Source organism: Anastrepha ludens, chromosome X (assembly GCF_028408465.1).
Source record: "Anastrepha ludens isolate Willacy chromosome X, idAnaLude1.1, whole genome shotgun sequence".
NCBI lineage: Eukaryota > Metazoa > Arthropoda > Insecta > Diptera > Tephritidae > Anastrepha > Anastrepha ludens.
In genome coordinates, this window is record NC_071503.1 from 54,773,965 (window position 1) to 54,778,960 (window position 4,996).

The window sequence follows — 4,996 nt, forward strand, 5'->3', positions numbered from 1 at the left end:
GACACACAAAACGCCTATGGAAAGTATTCAAAGTCTTGGTGCATTCTGCATTACAGAGGCATTAATGAAATTTCATCTAAAACCGTTCTTAGGACCAGGGAAGCCATAGAAAGACTAGCCACAGACAGACGATTATACATCTATTGGGTACGCGGACACAAGGGCATTGCCGAAAACTAAATTGTAGATGAGATTGCAAAAAGCGCTGTTTACATACAACTCGAACAAGAAAACGACATATTGAAACCCTTAGATACGGTATACAATGACATCGCTGCGGACATGAAAGCACGGATAGACAGGCAGTGGAATAATTTTTAACACTTTAACACATGTTTAATTTTTTAAAGTTTTCTCCAAAGTTTGCAACATTGAGTTACATGGTTTTTGTTATAACATAAACTATATTTTTGTAGAAAACAAAAATTAAATAAATAGCCAAATCATTGCGACATGTCGCGCTGCTATTATAGTGAACACAGGTGTATGAGCAGGTTAACTGCAAGAAGCCAGAATTTTCATTCCACAGCTAGAATTTCATTTTTGATAATATAAAATATAATATATACCTATAATAATATTAAAAAATAAAGAACCTTAGTACTAAATACATTTTGCCTCTTACTTCTACTTTAAATACATTAAGTATTTGAAATTTAGGAGAAATGCTGTAGGATATTGTGGGAATTTCTGGGTGAGGTCAATGGAGTCTCGATCCCACTCTTGGTATTTATGGTTGTACAGGGTGCGCCATCTTTTATGTCGGGATGAAAACATTGAATAACATTGAAAAAGAAAACAACTGATTTGTATAAGTGAGGTATTTTTATTTGGTTTGGTTATTTACAATTTATTAAAACTATTTTTTGAATACAATATCAATCAAGTGGCCACCTTTATTAGCAATCAAAAACTGCGATTTTTTTTCTGCGTTTGTCATCACCTTGTCAAGCACTTCGGGTTTTATAGTGTCGATTTCGCGTTGTTTCGATGTAAAGCGATTAATGGTTGAAATTGTACTGAAACGTATCGAAAACATGTATGTTGAAGTCGATCGGTTTGTAAATGACAAAGTAATTCAGCGTTTACATACTGACATCAAAGATGGCGCACCCGATTGCGGTTGGGATACTGGACCCTACCGCAATCTACTGGACCTGACAGTGTTTAGACGTCAATAAACGACATTCACCGGGAGACCGTCGCCATCTTCTTACGCTTCCGCCCTGTGAATGCCGTAATCGGAGTCCAACCACCACCTACAGCAGATGAAGAGCTCCAGCTTCCTCGTGAGACACGTGTAACACTGGCACAATTACGTTCTGGATATTGTAGCAGGTTAAACTCCTACCTATCCAGAATCGACCCCGACGTATCAAACATATGTCCGGCATGTGAAGGCACCCCGCACGACACTAACCACCTTTTCACATGCCCCTTAAAACCGACTCATCTAACATCTCCCTCTGGACCCATCCCGTCGAAACAGCATGTTTCCTGGGCCTACCCCTAGATGAGCTAGACGAAGACGATCGGTGATATGCCTGACACTGGCGGGTCTACTATTACTGTTAACAAACAAACAAACAAACAAACAAACAATGGCGCATCCGATAGAACACTTTGACTGCAATGTTCTTATCGGAAATGCAATCGAAAGTAAATTATGTAGGTGGTAACTGGTGAGACGTTGCTCTTGTTGAACGTGTTTCGGTTTCATTGTAGTGTAAATATTAATGCATCTCTTTTAACGGCTGAATTGGCTCTAAGTGTAGTCGAGGATCTTCAAGCGCTGAAGCGCTGAGAGGGAAAAGGAAGTTCAGATTATGAAGGTGATTTTCTAGGTGCCTACAGCGTTCGTTCAGGAGGCACCAGAGTGAAAAAGAACATATTAACAAGCAGGAGACGAAAACTTTTAAATAAATAAATACGGTATATGGTTTTAAAAAGTCAGCAAACCAAACGAACTTTTATTTATTTTAATTTTACATACGAGTGTAGAAATTATACATAATATTCATAATATGTCACAGTAATAAGTTTGTTTATAACTCTGTTGCCATGCGACTTGTTAGCATTTGCACACGTTTTGCATTACAACTTTTACAGAGTACATGTCCGTCCAGAGGATAGCATCCACGACCCTCGGCTTCTGACGATAACAACAAACCACAGTCCTGAAAGAAATACGATAAGGGTGTACTTAGTAAAAATTACTCTTGAAGTGTGGATATGAAACCATACTTCACATTTATAACATCCGAAGTGAAAACTGCGATCTAACGCTACGACACGTACAGTTTCTTCTTCACCGGTTTCTGGCATTATTGGTTCCAAACATACGCAGCAGCGTGGCGCGAATTTTCTGTAAAAATTTTCTCACGTAAAAATATTTTCGTAATACTTGAAGTGTTTCCTAAAAGTAATTTCGGCAGAAATGGGGGTAGTGCACTAAATACAGTGGAATTCTAAGCTGAATGCATTACTTCATTATGTAATACCAACATCATTCTTGAAATTATCGTTTTTAATGCATATAACATGAGTAATTGTTGCTTGAAGTATTCATTAAACTTTAGGCATACTTGTCGAACAGAACATGCCCCTTTTTTCCACATGACTTACATATGAGGTTATGCCGCTTTACGTGACATTCCTTTGTTTTGTGATTCTCTCTTCCGCTTCGTATGCATAAGTTTCCGATACCTATTTGCCTCAAGTTTAATTTTGATTATTATTGAATGTATCCGCGGCCTTCTACTACGATTTATACCTGCGAGTACTTTGTTGACATCATTTATAGTACTTTGTAATTTTGCATTGAGTTCACGGCTATCTATGTACATATGTTGAATGCTTCTAAAGATAGTGTTTTTCCCAAACAATTTTCTTAAATATTCTGCCAGAATGAGCTGTTCGCGGATTGTGTTATCTTGGGTTCTTCTAATGAATTGAGCTAGAAAAATGTCTTTCTTAGAATACACATGCTTTTTTAGTTTTGCTACCAACTCTTCATATTGAGCTCTGCTGGGTTTTTACGAACAATCTATGACACTAATAATGAGTAGACAGATTTTATGAGCAGATCTCATAATGTTTTATTTGCAAATATTCTTTTCATTTCCACACACTTGACTATATATTTAGTTTCCTTATTTTTGTCGAAATTCTCGAATAGCAGTAACATAATATTGTAAGTTGTTGTTGCTGCTTTTGAAGATAGAACTTGCTTTACTTGTTGCAGCAAATTCCGCTGGGTTTTGGCGAAAACTTATAATAACTATTCAAATATTTCTTTGTCCATGAGTTTACCATAATATTTTATTTTCAATAATTTTTTTCCAATTTATGATTCTCAACTCGTCCCCAACTTGTTGAAGCGTAATACATATAAATTGCCCTGTATGAATGAGGTGTAATTTTTGCCAGCTCTTTTCACGTGCTAGCAGTATATCGATTTTCCCATAAATTATCTCTCAGTACACATTTCTAACTAGCCAAGAAGTTTTTTGTAATGACTATCTTCTTTAACAGGAAAAGTACCGTTATGTTTGCTTTTTTTTTTGTTAATTGCGTCCCGCTTCGCCTGCGCAAGATCAATTAAATCGTACTATTTTTTAGTAGTGTCAATGTGCTTAGGAATAACTGATTAGTTTCGTTGCGCATGAAGGGTATTTCTGTGTTGCTATTTTGGCAATAAAAATAATATGTGGTGTATTAAATGAAGTTATGCCTCTTTATCTAAAAAAAGTGAATACAATCGTCTGTATTACTTATGTATATATGTAATATGCCAATACGTCAATATGCCTTGGACGTCGGTAAGCAGAAAATTCCCATAAGCGCTAGTGCGAAAAATCTTCGTATGCGGTCTTTCATCAACATAATTAATCGCGATTATATGCCATTTCAAATATGGCATGCGTTTCATTTATTATACGTATCGATCATATTATTATTTGTTCATTATTTAATAACTATTAGTGTTAATGTTTTTAGTTTTAAAATGTGGGACATCATTTTGGAAAACTTACTAAAATTATTGGAGGTTGAATTAGTTTTAAAGGTTTTTTTCGAAGATTTGGGGCTTTATTGTGAAAAAACGGTACAAAATATTTTATTCGAAGTATTGGCCATCGCTAGCTACAACTTTCGCCCATCTTTCGGGCAATTTCCGGATGCCGTTTCTCCAAAATTCTGGCCGCTGCTTGGCTATCCATGACTCAACCCATGTTTTGGTAGCCTCGTACGAGGAGAACCGCTGGTCCGCCAAATCGAGACTCATATGCCGGAACAAATGATAATTGGAGGGAGCTATGTCTGGACTATACGGCGGAAGGGGTAACACTTCCCAGCCAAGCGTTCCAAGGTATTTTTTGACAGGTTGAGCAACATGCGGCCGAGCGTTGTCATGTTGCAAAATAACCTTGTCGTGCCTTTTTACCGTTTCCGGCCGTTTTTCTTTCAATGCCCGGCTTAAACGCATCAATTGCAGTCGGTAACGATCCCCCGTGATTGTTTCGCCCGGTTGGAGCAGCTCAAAATATACGACGCCGACCTGATCCCACCAAATGCAGAGCATGATTTTCTTGCCGTGAATATTCTGCTAGGCCGTCGACGTTGATGCGTGGCCGGGCAAACCCCATGATTTTTTGCGTTTTGGGTTATCGTAGTGGATCCATTTTTCGTCGCCAGTCACCACCCGATGCAAAAAACCCTTCCGATTTTGTCGCTCGATCAGCAATTCGCACGTAAAAAGTCGCCGTTCGACGTCGCGCAGCTTCAACTCGTACGGGACCCAATGTCCTTGCTTTTGGATCATTCCCATCGCTTTTAGACGCTTGCAAACGGTTGATTTATCAACGCCCAATGATTCAGCAAGCTCTTCTTGGGTTTGGCACGAGTCCTCGTTTACCAATTCCCCCAATTCCGCGTCCTCGAACTTTTTGGGCTGGCCAAGACGCTCCTTGTCTTCGGTGTGATAATCACCACTTTT

General features: G+C 38.4%; 1 long non-coding RNA gene across 3 annotated transcripts; it reads right to left on the minus strand.

Moving 5' to 3' along the window:
- Positions 1-1,937: 1,937 nt before the first annotated feature.
- LOC128869453 (uncharacterized) lies at positions 1,938-4,576 on the minus strand. Of its 3 annotated transcripts, none has more exons than XR_008455285.1 (3): positions 3,313-4,530; positions 2,245-2,365; positions 1,938-2,177 (listed from the first exon to the last, which is right to left on the minus strand). It is a non-coding gene; the product is annotated as an uncharacterized LOC128869453 (long non-coding RNA). The 3 variants fall into 3 exon arrangements; XR_008455284.1 differs by having other exon boundaries at positions 2,626-4,530; XR_008455283.1 differs by having other exon boundaries at positions 2,245-4,576.
- Between the last annotated feature and the right edge of the window lie 420 nt (positions 4,577-4,996).